Here is a 15,141-nt window from a genome sequence, read left to right on the forward strand (position 1 = left end):
TAGCTTTTTTTTTTCTGAAATGGAATCAATGCCCGTGTGATATCCAAGAAATTTCATTGTATCACACCTTTTATACTAATGACGTTCCATCAAAAGAGAGGATTACGTCCTACGCGCATCTATGTGTTAATCTAGTCGTCCATGTGAATCAGAGTCATTGGTTTTCCTGGCTTATTCAGGCAACCCAAGCCATGCTCTATTGGCACTAGGGAAGAAGGAGCACTTATACAAATTTGTTTTAACATATATAATAAGAAATATGTCTTTACCTTTTTGTCTTTTATTGTAAGTTATACTTTTTTTATTTGTAAGTTATGTTTTAGTGTTTCATGTATTTATTCTTGTTTGTATTCGTGATGTTTGAATTTAGTGAATTTATTAATGACGTTATTCCAAATTTAGTGATTATAGTAATGGTTTTGTAAAAGTGAATATTTGTTTGTTATTTTGCTTTTCATCTAATTTCTTAATATTTTTAATTCAAGACAAGACTATTAAAAATGTGTCATTTCCAACGTTTTAAACGTTAGTCGTGGCATCCAGACACACTTTGTAAATGTATTCCTCAATCTCTAACTGCTCCTCTGTTATTAACGTATCGAAGGAAGGAATTTCTAATGCAAATAAAATAATTGAATTAATTAATTCATTTTATAATCGTATATTACGTGAAATATGCCCAAGGTTAATGTGTTGCCAAATGTTTATTTACTTAAACAAAGAAAGGAAGTGTGTATACGCGAAGCGGGTGCCTTTAATTTCCTTAACATTTTACACCTTTACGCCCCTGACTGTCATAAATCATGAACAAAACTTTGATGTTTTTTTTTCTTTGTTAAGTTAAAAAGTTGTTACAGGGAAGGGGGAATGCTAAGGGAGCAGCGAGAACAAAAAGTGCTTGGTGAAAATTCAGTTGTGATGTCACTAATGTCGCTCAAAGTCGTTGTTGTTACGATGTTCTATTTGATATCAACATTTGTAACCAGCCACGCCTACAGGTGAAACAATGTCAATAAAGCAGGTCAAGGTGGCTTTTTTGTCTCGACCATTGAACTCACCTCGTCTGCTCCCCAAACAAACGTGTCAGCTAACGTGCAGAAGTACTTGATGAAAAGTTTCTATCTATTTATCTATCTAGCTAGCTAGCTATCTATGTATCTCTCTCTCTCTTTATATATATATATATATATATATATATTCCTCTGTCTCTCTGTGTCTAATGTGTGTGTGTGTGTGTGTGATAGATAGACAGAGAAAGACAGAGAGAAAGACAGAGAGAAAGATAGAGAGAGAGAGAGAGAAAGCTTGTTTTCAAACCCAAACATAAAGATGGGTAAAGTATTTCACGTGGCTACGCCAATCTACTGAATCTTCATTGTTTCCTAAATAAACTCTGACGCTGGTCAATGCCCAGAGTCCTTTCAACAATAAGCGACCATAAAATGTTAGAAGGGGAAAGTGTACTTCTGAATATATGCTGATATTCCTCTTCCTGCCTAAATAAGTGATAAGATCATTTCCCTAATGTGTTAGAACCTTTCCAAGTTGACATCAAACATTTCCTTGGTGACTTTATAAAATAGACCTTTGAAAAATTGTCTCGAGCATCATTGAAAATTAAATGAAAAGGTTTTAAACGAGAAGTCTGAAGGTTTTTGTATAATGATGAAATAATAAAAAGTATGTAATTTTGTAATAGCTTCATGTTCAACACATTTGTTTATTTCAATAGTGTTGTTTATTGTAGCCTTGATCAGACTTGATGTCAGAAGTGAAAGGATTTTTTGGGGGACTTGATTCAGAAGTGGGAGAATATTTTTTTAGCCTTAATTTAAAGGTGGAAAACTATTTTTAGCCTTAATTCAGAAGTGGTGGCTGAGCGGTAAACCACATGGTTTTTGAACCGGGGTCCGGGGTTCGAATCCTGGTGAAGACTTGATTTTTAAGTTCGTGCTCTTCTGGCACTTCTGAGTCCATCCAGTTCTATCGGTTACATGACATTAGTTGGGGAAAAGTAAAGGCGGGTGGTCGTTGTGCTGGCCACAGGACTCCGTTAACCGTGAGCCACAGAAACAGATGACCTTTACATCATCTGCCCTATAGACCACAAGGTCTGAAAGGAAAACTTTCCTTTATTTAGAAGTGGAATGATATTTGTTAGCCTTGATGACTGAATGGGTAGAAAAATTGTATTTTTTTTAACCTTGAAAAATTGTTTTTAATTCCTATGAAACTAGGAAATAGCGTGATGGTCAAACGAGCTTACTGGTGTAATGTTACTACTGCAATTGACGAAAACACAAATTACATAGTTGAAGGTCTTCGGCTCATAGAAGAAGCCCTACTGTTTGTTCAGGAAACCCCTGTACGTAACAATGGCAAGCTAAATGTTTTAAGAGTGACCAATAGTTAGTAACTACGATTCGAGGCCATTAACTTCTTTTTAACAGGGTTGATTTTCATCACACTATATGTACCTTTCAGAAGTTTTATAACTGGCTTATTATTATTATTATTATTATTGTAATATTGTTTATAAAATAGCATTTGTATATATTTCAAAGCGTATAAGTAAGTTTAAAAAATACGTGCCTGACAAGTTTTATAGGCACACGCAATTGTGTGTAACAGTGCCGGAGATAAGTAAAATGAGGCGCAGGGCAGTATTTTTGTGGAAGTCCAAACCTTTTTCAAAAGGCAAAATAAATACACTCAAATATACTAATAAATCTCATAGTATGTCATATTTGTGAAGAAAGATGGAATACTTATTCATTGAATGTCAGTCCCATTTTTTTTTTTAATTTTAATAATGCAAATTTTCTTTTAAATAAATCTATATTTGAAATGTGGAGGCCATTTAAAAGAATCATGGGCAACTGTGCTGACATAATCTAGTCCTTGTGTGCAATTAGCCAGTTTTAGACTACACTGATGGCTACCTGACATGGTTACGTTAAATTTATGAAAAGCTCTAGTTCCCTATACATTAATACTTCTTAGTCTGCCCAATATTTGTTGCTTTATCTCTTCGGATGATTGAGTAAAATATATGTTACATGACTTACTCCAGACTCAAACGACTCAGTGAACGCCTCAGTGAACAAGATCACTTGCTTACAAGAGATTACAGGTTCTTCTATGGGGCCTATATTCTTGACCACATTCGTCTTCTAACAGTTATCTTCTCACTGTCCCTTGGATACCTTCAGTTCAACCGTTAGTTGATCACTGTTTGCCGAACAAATCATTAACATTTCCATTCTGTATTGATTTCATTCATTTGCTTAGTTCGGCGCCATTATTTCTTTTCAAACAGGAGAACGAGACAGAAATCAAACTGGAAAGAAGACAAAGAAAAAAAAAAAAAAGGAAACATCAGGTGTTTGAGTAGTTTTTTACTCTGGGTTTTAAAACTTAAAAGCTAGGTTTTCTTATTCATTCATACTTTTCTTTTATATGTACAGATAGTTCACAATGTATAATTCATTGCTTATAATGCATAAGTCATTGTTTAGACATGGAGTCTATGCAGTGAATTAGTGGCGGGACATTCAAAATTAAAGTTTGTTTATTACAAAGTTGATATCAACTTACTCTTGTCTGTTTGTCTGGTCCAATATTTGTACTCGTCATTTCTTCCTCACCCAACTTTGGATCAAGCTGAAAGTTTGGCACAATTATTTCTTTTACTTGACAACACAAGAATCGATATAAAAAAATAACCCATTAGTTTATTAATTAATTGTAGTTAATTATTTTGTTTGGTATCTCAAACAAGGGAAAGAATTTTAACTTGACTGGAGTGTGGTATAAGCTGAATTAGTCCACTATAAAGCCCGTAGTCTGAGTCTTAGTGAACACAACATGAGAAATAGAACGAGACTAGAGAAACTCTACTTTCTTTCGTGTTCATAGGTTTTCCACTAGCAGAGTGGTTATGGTGTTGGCTTTAGAAGCCTGAGAAATCTTGAGTCAGGAGTTCCCCTCTTTTTTTTTTTCATTTTCTAAATTGCTTTTTCATTATTAGACTATCTCTTTAACAAATTTAATCACATGACTGATCCAAACTAATTGATATAAGCTTTGTTTTTTTTTTCTAAAGTATTTTTATGTTGTTTCTTTTTTTTTTTGTTGTTAAAAGTATTTAATCCTTAAACAAAGCAATAATTACATTTGAATGACGTAGTTCTTGAGTGTCAACACAACATGTCAGACTCAGTTAAATACTATACACTATTCAGTTCCTTTCTGTAACGAACGTCTCAACAGAAGAGGCTATTATGTTATGTATAAAATGTTATGTATAAAATGTTATGTATGAAATGTTATGTATGAAATGTTATGTATGAAATGTTATATATAAAAAGTTATGTATGAAATTTTATGTATAAAATGTTATGTATGAAATAGTATGTATAAAATGTTATGTATAAAGTGTTATGTTTAAAATGGTCCTTAGAGTATGTAGACATTACGCATTATTTACCCTCCGTTCCAGTTCCAGTCAGAGCGATTCCATATCTGGTGGGTCATTGCAGTCCAGCCAATACTTTTACAACGGAGTCTTGGTTCTATGGGAACAAAAGCTGCAGACCGTGACGCCACTGCTAAGAAACATTCGATCTCCCCCCCCCCTTCCCATTGATCGCTTTGATTCTCACATTGCTGTCTCTGACCTGCACTGAGCCCATTGTGTGGTTATTGCTTTCTGACGTCATGCAAACACATTAAAACAAAACGGAAAAGAAACAAAAAAAAAACCCACCTGAGCCATTTTAAGATATCCCGGCATGATGCTGAGATACTGTAAGATGTGAGTAGCTCCACCTTTACAGCTTAGACACGTGAAACTTGTAATAGAGATGTCATTTTCAGAAGTTTCGAAAGGGAGATAATGCAATGTGTTCACAAATAGTTTCTGCCCAGTTACTTAAGGTAACACTTGATTGACTTTTGAAACAATAGGATTTAAAATGTTTGTATATGTTTTCAATGTCTCTTTTTGTTTAGGTTGTTTTAAAGAAGCAAATCATTTCGTAATCCTATACTCTTAAGTGAGCAATTCCTGTATGTATGTATATATATTTATATATATATATATATATATATATATATATATAAATTTTATTTCAGAAACTTCCATAGCGGTAATCTTTAAAATTTCAAGGTATGTGCATATTAGTGAGAAAAAAATTCTCAACTCATTGGCCACATCGGGAAAACTCGAGGTCGACCGTTATATCGGTTTGAAAATGCCTCATTATCGAAAAATTAATTTTGGCTAGAATGTTTTATGAATGAAAAATTTCCATGACGTAAACGGGAAAAACGCTGCTTACGTCACTAGGCTTACCGCAGTATACTAAAATATTTCTTTGCAAACAAGAACAAGTTTTAAAGAACCATTAGACCTAATGATACATTTGCGAACCATCTTACTGTAGATTGATTTATTATAGAACTATGAAAGAAAAGTAATGAAATTAAATGTGCCGATATATGATTAGTTATTGTGTTTTAAGTGCTTGATAAGTTGTTTACACTTTAATTGTGTAGAGCGGTGTACATACCTTTTACTTTTTTTTTTTTTTTTGCTGGTGACCTCCAGCTGTCTCGTCCTGAGGCCCCATGCAATCAGGTGCTCTCTTCTATGTCAGCTAAGTCAAGTTTGCGCCATAAGCTGGTCTTTTAAGGGTTTCGGTGTTACGTCGACCACTTTTTAGCTCACCAAAAAAGACTGCCTTTGGCATGCGTTCGTCTGAGATTCGTCTCCCATACAGGATACTGCTCTGTCCAGCGTAACTGTCGGACTTAAAGAATTCCCTCTATACAAAGGCCGCGGATACACATTTGAGACCAAAAGAAAATTTGCTGCCGAGGACAGACGCAGACGCTAAAAGAAAATCTTAATCGAGCACCGCGGACAATGGTTATGCTTGCCCTGGATGTGGCAAGATATGTAGATCACAGCTGCAATCCTCATTAATTTTCGGACTCTAAGACAAGCCTTATTATTATTATTATTTTGCTGGTGAATTATTACCATGTGTTCATGCTTCAGTGTCTACCTCTCCTGTACCAAAACAAAGGAAATGGTCATAACACAGCTTCTTTACGCCTTACTTGCTCACACTAAACATGATATCTAGCGAGCGGTCAACGAGTTTGCGTACACTGCAGCCTCTTTTGATTTAACTATAAACCTCGGTAAAAAGCTTGGAGTTAGGGCCAGGAGAGATCTGAATGGATGGATGTGTAAAAGCAGGCCATAGCACCACTAGGAGGGATGGATGGTAAAAGCCGGTATGAACTTCCTTTAGTCCGACAGTCAGGCTGGGCAGGGCACGTATCCCGTATGGGTAACGAGCATATTGTTTGGCGTAACAGAGGTTCCCCACGGAAACGTTTCTTTAGAAAACTAATGCCATGATTTAAGTCTAATAAGAAAAAATGAGCCATTTTACTTTGTCACTAAGTGCATGTTTTACCATATAACGTAGAGAAGTTACATTGCAAAGACTTTCTTCCAAGCCAATAATAGTAAGCCTACAATAGTTTTACGCAAAAGATGGATTGTAAAACTATAAGACGGACGTGAGCTGTAGTTTGTCTAGACTGTAGGAGGACTTAAAAGACTTTAAATTTAATCGACATGTACAATTAGGCCTACAATTAGAACTAACAGAACAGATTAGTAGTCTTTATCCGATCGTTCATTTTCGTAATTACAAGAATATTCCCAAAATGATTTCGGGTATATAACCTTCCAAAATTATTTAACAGAGCGAGGTTCGGACACCTGGTACAAAAATATTCTCAAAATGACTTCGGGTATATATCCTTCCTTAACAAATTATTCATCCGAGCGAGGCTCGGTCACCTGATATTTTAAATGAACATGCTTAACATTCTCTTTATATCTAGATAGAAATGCAATTTAAGGATAGGAATCGCTAAAATTCCCGATATGCATCTATTCAATAGGAGATTACGGATTCCTACCGTAGAGATATCTCTAGCGTTATTGCCTATCTAACTTTGTTCATGTACTGTTATAGTAGCCTGTTTGAGATGACTAACCTTTATGAACATAATTTATGTAGTCAAAAAATCTTGATGTATCGGACCGGGTTGTGAGAGGTAGCAAGAACTGAAAACCTAGAAACAAACCCAGTGAGATCTGGTACGCCGTATGTCATGCTAACCTTTTGATCATTTATATCTGTCATTGAAACCCAAGTCTGTTTTTTAGTTTTCTTGAAATTAATTGTGTGTCAACTGTCTAATTAAATGTGTCTTTCTTAAATAATTTTTTTTTTAGGTTGTTAATAATGTAACGAAAAAAAAAGTGTAAATCAATTTCTACTTTATGAAGCTGTTAGTGGTCTTTGAGTTCTTATTGTAGTCATTTTTTTTCATGATAGCTGCACGCTTTCTGCAGCAAACTTCGCACAATAATTAAATAATAATCTCTATCTAGTGCAGCATTTTATATTTGTGTATTTTAAAGCATTCTTACACTTCAATACGACGATGCGCAAAAAGTCCAGGCACGTCTATTTCTTTCTTCCACTCCATATTGAGTACAAATAAACATTCGAGTCGTGTGCGGGAATTCCCGCTGAAGCCGTGTGACATAATCAGTCCAGTGTAAATATATTTCGTATAGAAGTATGTGAAATTTTATTTGAAGATGATTAAATTATTCGGAAACATTGTAAAGGTTAAACTGGAGTTTTTAATTGTGGCTAATCCGTGTGACATAATCAGTCCAGAGCAAACATTTTTGTATAGAAGTATGTGAAATTTTATTTGAAGATGATTAAATAATTCGAAAACATTGTAAAGGTTAAACTGGAGTTTTTAATTGTGGCTAATAACTTTTTTTTTCCAAAAAGATAGAAATGAACTGTAAATGTTTAGGAATAGCGTTAAAGATATTTTCCACATACAAGAATTTGTTTTTTGTCTTTTTCCTTTCAAAAGTTTCTTTTCCGTTTTTAGTCCACAAATCCATGAAAGGAGTCCAGGAATAGAGAGAGAGAGAAAAAAGAGAGAGAGAGAAAGGAAGAGAGAGAAAGATAGAAAGATAGATATAGAGAAAGAAAGAGAGAAAAAAAACAGAGAAAGAAAGAGAATGAGAGAGAGAATAAAGAGAGAAAGAGAGAGAAGGGAAAAAATAAAGAAACCAGTTGGAGAAAGAGAGTTAATCAATGGTTTCTTATCCACTACCATAAGTCGTCCAATATAATATCCTGTCAATTTTTATTCAATGTTAACAAAGTGCTAACCACGCGATAATCTCTTCTGACCATCGTACCACAGTTGTTTTATTTTTGAAAAAATACGTCAATTATTAAACATTACACGCAGGCTTCAATATTTTCAGAAAGAACATCCAAATGAAATTATATCAAAGACAAATGAGAGATAAGAATGGAGAAAGAAGGTTAACAGATCTTGTGTAGTGCCCAAACGGTACAGCAGATCAAAGGATAGGTGCAAGTGAATGCAAAGTTAGATGTGAACCTGGCCTAACTAGTTCCCCTTTCAGACCTTGTGGTCTATAGGGCAGATAATGTAAAGTTCATCTGTTTTTGTGGCCTACGGTTAACGAGGGTGTCATGTAGCCAGCACAACGACCAACCGCCTTTACTTTTCCCCAACTAATATCAGGTACCCATTGGAGCTGGTTGGACTCAGAGGCACCTAAAGATTCCGAAGTTGAAAATCCCAGTCTTCACCAGGATTCGAACCCGGGGCCCCCGGTTTGAAGCCAAGCGCTTTACCGCTCAGCCACCGCGCCTCTCCTGGCCTAACTGAAGTCTTATAATAGATTTAATTGTTTTGAAAAAGGATCAATCTCTTATTCGAATGCTCAAAAAAAAAAAAAAGGAACTATTTCCGCAATAAAAAAAAGTTCACGAAAATGACGTTTACAAGATTACTATTCTTTTTAATTTAGGTCTAACTTATGCATACTAATTAGCTTTTTCTCTTTAAAAAACTGCTTGCATAACTGATTTTAAAAATTAGATTTTTTCGCTTTCAGAAAAAAAAAGTAGCCGTTGCATCAGAACTTTGAATGGTCTAAAATATTGTGATTTCGGATTTTCAATATCTTTTCTAGTTTACAGGATCTAAATGGGACAGACGTACAGACATTTCGCACAAAACTAATAGCGTCTTTTCCCCTTTCGGGGGCCGCTAAAAAACAGATGTCATTTGTAATTTGATTCATGAGGTGTGGACAATAAAAGGATTCGAGATTCAAACTCATTTCCAATAACTGGTCAGTAGTGTCATAAGTACATATCAAGATTTATTTACCACAGGTAAGAAGATTATAGACTAGATTTGAAACCACATTTTACACCAGGATTAAAGCCCAGGGCTTAGACAAAACCTTGATTTTTCAGAACTGAATCACGAATACTACTCTGTGTGCGTCTTTTTGTATTTATTCAAATACTTTCCTGCAGTTGCAAGCATCAATAAGATCAGGTACCTCATTACTAGAATCAATTCATCAGAAATCAATACGTTTCTTGTACATCAGCCCACACGATCTTCCAGGCTGTAATTCTGGTTTTGAGTAGCTCAACTTCGGAGCCACCAAGTTTTCTTTTTTTTTTTTTTGTCATCCTCTTCAAGCGTCACGCTGTGGGGTCAGGTCACGTGACCATAATAATCCCACTGACAATCAATAGTCTGCTGTTTCCGCTGACCTGGTACTTCCACCCCCCTCCCCTTTTATTCCCTCACTTTTTACACACACAAACCTTAAAAAAAAAGCACAAGATATTATGTATGTGTTTTAAACGCAGCTTTTATTTTCTAAGCACTTAATTTCTTTTAACTTTTTTTTTCATTTCTTGCTTTACCCTACACACACACACACAATACCCCACCACGCCTGTCAATCATCAATGTCGTTCGGTGATGCAATGAATTATCGAACTATTGATTGCATCTATTTTTACCACCAAATAATTTTAAAAGGTAGTCGGAATGTAGAATTTCTAAAAAGTAGGTTCTTCATTTATATTTTATAAAATATATGAGTGTGTTATTTAGGTTGGATAGAAATGTCCTTATTTCTAATCATGCTATATATTAAATAATTTAGTTGACCACTCTACAATGTACTCGTTATGTTCTGGCAATCGACTCGGGGATAGATCTAGTGAACTGTGTCTTTCTCTCATATTGCAGTTAACTGTCTCTGTTTCACACTCAAAATTAACTTGGTTTTAGTTAGATCATTTGAAAGGTGTATTTCTATTATACGATGTGAACTACTGTTTGTGTTTTTAGGTATTTTGATGCAACTTTAACTTTGAAGCTACTCCGGGTTGTTTACTATAAAATGTCTTTGGTAACCGTAATGGAGTCGCCTGTATTTGATCTGGACGTTCGTCGGTGTGTTACGAATGACCAGTCTCTACATTACGAAATACAAATATTCAAACCTTTTTAGGACCTAATCTAGACTTATTGCTATAAGTAGTCTGAGAATAGAAAGTCCAAATATTCAACCCTCTTTATGACCTAATCTAGACTTATTGCTATAAGTAGTCTGAGAATAGAAAGTCCAAATATTCAAACCTCTTTAGGGCCTAATCTAGACTTGGTTCCATAAGTTGTTTGAAATTATCTCTCACCCTTGGTCTGACTCTTATTCCCACTCCTCAAAGACTCTGAGAAAACTATGAGCAGGCAAGCTGCAATCAGATTAATGTGGTTGATCTTTGGTCTAGAAACAGCGGCACTCATGCCTTTACTTACTCTTGCTGAGGATGGGACACTGATACTGAGACGTCAATGATGAATAAATGTTTCAGGGAATCTTTAAGTTCAAGGATTGGACCATTTGAAATCTCTCATCATTAATACATGAAGTATGTATTGGAAGATTATTTAGATAGATAGATAGATAGATAGATAGATAGATAGATAGACAGACAGACAGACAGACAGACAGACAGACAGACAGACAGAAAGATAGATAGATAGATAGATAGATAGATAGATAGATAGATAGATAGATAGATAGATAGATAGATAGATAGATAGATAGATAGAAAGACAGATAGATACATACATACATACATACATACATACATAATGGTAATAAATGTGACAACACAAATAGTATAGTACCTAGATCTAGACTACTTGGAAGTAATCTGTCTGTATAAATTATGTAACACATATCATCATTTTAAGAAAACTAGGTCACATTTTATTTCTGAGATTAAATGACATAAGATGACATGACTGACTTCATGGTCTACTAGATTTTACGTAACTTTGGTCGTAAGGTGTGACAAGAAAAAAACAAAACTTTGTGGCCCAGATTTCAATCACATTTTAGTGACACACAAGTGATAGGTCAGTGCAAGCAAAGGGGGAGGGCAGAACGGGGGGGGGGGGGGGGAGGGGGGGTAAAATTCAAATATTTGATACAGTGCACAGGTCTCTAGCGCTCATTGCTGACAATGCTGAGGTGAGAAACTTTTATTTTTATTTTTTGCTTTGTAAATATTGTCTATATTACTGACGATCATTAGATTGAAACAAATGTCTACGATCAGAAAGTTTGCCATCTTGAGACTGGCACTATTGCATACTATTGTATATCTTTCTAGATCTCAAATAGATAAGTCAGTCTGTAAATGTCTGATTTGAAACATTAAGTTAGTCAATTACTATTTTCATTGAATTAAAAATGGTATTAATTTTTTTCGCTACTTTTATTTTTTCTAAAGCCAGTAATTTAAAAAAAAAATGTATTTTTTAAATTTTTGCCCGCTTTGAATCGACGTGGCTGACATTAATTAGTGTTTAAGTTTGTTTTGTTTCCGATTCTATTTTTAATAACTACTTTTTTTTTGTATCTTCTTTGTCCATAACTCACAATGCCGGCTGGTCCTTTGAGAAGGGGAGATATTAGAAACACAAAATTATGTCGTATACAAAAATTATTATTATTTTAAAAATTCTTATTAACTATACTATTTCTCAGGAATTTAATGAAGACTTTTATTACAACGATGCTCTTAAATACTATATCAGCATCAGTTCCTTCTTCCCACTCAAAAAGAGAAAAATAAATTCCAATTTTATGGGAGAGTGTGTCTGTTTAGTTAGGGGGAGATGGTAGCTCTCGTTTGACTATAACAACTCTCCTCTGGCGAAAACAACAAAGAAAAACAAAAACCTTTATTCTTGTTATTATATATGTTACTCCTTACATTATTTGGGAAGGTCAAGGCGGTTGGTCGTTTTGCTGGTCACATAACACCACCGTAAACCGTCGGACATAGAAACAGACCTTTATATCATCTGAGGTAAAGATGGCAATGTGTGAAATGGGTGCTTAGCTTTTACAAGTCAATCGGTTTTGTATCTGAAAAATGATCGGGGCAGCAAGCTGGTCTTTTGGACTTGTTCTTTTCATTTCACTACATCCCTGTTGAAACCTGGCTGTAACAAATGGTATTTGCAGTGGCGCCACGTTCCGGTACAGTTCGTGTCCCTCTCATTCCGAATGTTAAGTAGCCTTGAAAGCCCCACCCATCCATCCACCTCCACCCCCCACCGTACAACCCAGCCACGATTTAACTTAAAACAATCTCGATGCAGTGCGTAGCACGTGCATACAAAGAACGTCACTCACTCGGACGAAATAAAAAAAAAAAAAAGGTCCGCCCTAACCATATGTCCGTATGACATCACAACGTTGCTGGGACCTGCTCTGTGTATTAATTAATCATATTTTAATGTCATAATGACTCAACACGAGAAGAGTTTAGGGTTAGAGTGCACTCTGGGGGGAATGGGGGGGGGAGAGTTGGTTTCGAAATGAGCGCCCCAAGTATGAGGTGTTTGAAAGGATAGATGCACATTTTATACAGACCCATTTTCGCACCCTAGAGGGCTTTTAGAGATATCAGGGAAAAAACACGTTTACATCTGGCGATTGCTCCCCCCCCCTTTCCCCCCCCCCCCCAATTCTTGTTTCTCCTCTTGTTTTGTTTTTTCCCTCATAATTTTCTCAAACTTTCATTTTCATCCACCCACTCTCTCTCTCTCTCTCTCATTCTCTCTCATTCTCTCTCATACTGACAGTAATTCTCTTCTCACTAATCTATAAAGTTCTTTTGCTTTTGTTGTTCCAAGTTGGATCAATATTTGAACCAGTCGAGTCGCTGTCTATGTTGGACTTTGCTTCTCTGGGTGAGTGCTTTCTTTAAGTGCTATTAACTTTAATATGTGATTCATAGGCAGTAATTGAACTGAAAAAGATTTAACAAATACACCGTATCGGTGCATCATTTTAGCCAATATCCAGTCTTTTGAAAAAAATCGATGATATGTTTTTATTTTCAAACGAAACAAACCTATGTATATACGCATCGGGTATTTCTAGGTAATGTCATCGATCAGTATAACATAGCGGCCTCTATTCCAGGCACTGAGCCAAGATTGCAGACTTAGGAAAATCGGTTAGAAATATAAATTTAGATCGCTTTTACACGATACTTCCACAGTTCTCGTGTTGCTCTTATTAAAAATATAACACTTGAATAAGGATTGCATTGTTTGAGATCCTAACTAAAAGTAAAGAATCAAATACAAAGTATAGAGGAACATATTGCACATACATTTACGAATAACCGAATAGATGTTTTCAGTTGATATAACAGAGCAATCAATTATTGGATAAAGAGAAAGCTGCAACGTAGATACAGCTTTATATACAAGTACATATATATATATATATATATATATATATATATAATAATATTATAGATATATAAACAGTGCTTTTTTTAAAAAAAAATAGGTGCCGGTACTCAGTGATGGATTGCCTACCTTTTAACTACTAATAAATTAATAAAACACAATAAAAGTAATAATTGTTTTCCCCACATTAAAAAAGGTGCTGGTACGCCGTGCCGGTGTCAACCGTCACAAAAAGCACTATATATATATATTGTGATAGACCATCATCATGGGCCTGAGTCTCTGTCCGTAATATAAAGTGACCCCTTCGAAGTCCTAACACCAACTGACAATAATAATATAAATAATCTAGAACCCTACGAATCTGTGACGTCATTAAATGTAGCGCTAGACATTTAATTAGTATTGTTAGACTAGTACTAAGCATAAAGACGCACAATAGTTGACAGACTTTGAACGCGACATTTAGTGGCGTCACAGATTAGTTGGGTTCTAGAGAGATGAATTCACGTGGTGGCCTAATAGCAGTAGTTCGTGGAACACCTATGGTTCAGCGGTGTATATATATCTATAGGAAGAAAGAAAAATACCATGGTTCAGCGGTGTGTATATATCTATAGGAAGAGAGAAAAATACTATGGTTCAGCGGTGTATATATATAGGAAGAGAGAAAAATACTATGGTTCAGCGGTGTATATATATAGGAAGAGAGAAAAATACTATGGTTCAGCGGTGTATATATATAGGAAGAGAGAAAAATACTATTGTTCAGCGGTGTATATATATAGGAAGAGAGAAAAATACCATGGTTCAGCGGTGTATATATATCTATAGGAAGAGAGAAAAATACTATGGTTCAGCGGTGTGTATATATATAGGAAGAGAGAAAAATACTATGGTTCAGCGGTGTATATATATCTATATATATAGGAGGAGAAAAGGACAGAGAGAGAAAAAAAAGAAGAAATAGGAAGAGAAAAGGGCAAACGTGGGGAAGTATAGAAGACTATTTCTTGCAGTCACATAGTACCCGTGGTCCAGGGGTTCAAAAATAGGCTGCCCTCAACCGCTTTCTCCAGTGAAACTAGAAGAATGATGTCTCCGAAGATTGAATCATCCTATTTGTATCAGTGCATTTAGAAAACCCAGTCTAATGTATTTACTATCTTTAATAATGTCAAGACACTCAAATCTTGGGGGTCTTCTTTAAAAAGTAAGAATTCACTTTCAACGGCCCCTGAGAAACCCTTATAGTCATTGGCCCGCTCGCAATGAACCCCTTCTCCGCACAGTGGATGCTACATCACTGAGCTCTTGGTACACGATTGAGCGTTTCCACTCGAATTGATAGTTCAACACTTCGTGTCGCCCGTTCTATCTTATCTT

This window comes from Biomphalaria glabrata, chromosome 8, assembly GCF_947242115.1.
Source record: "Biomphalaria glabrata chromosome 8, xgBioGlab47.1, whole genome shotgun sequence".
Classification (NCBI taxonomy): domain Eukaryota; kingdom Metazoa; phylum Mollusca; class Gastropoda; family Planorbidae; genus Biomphalaria; species Biomphalaria glabrata.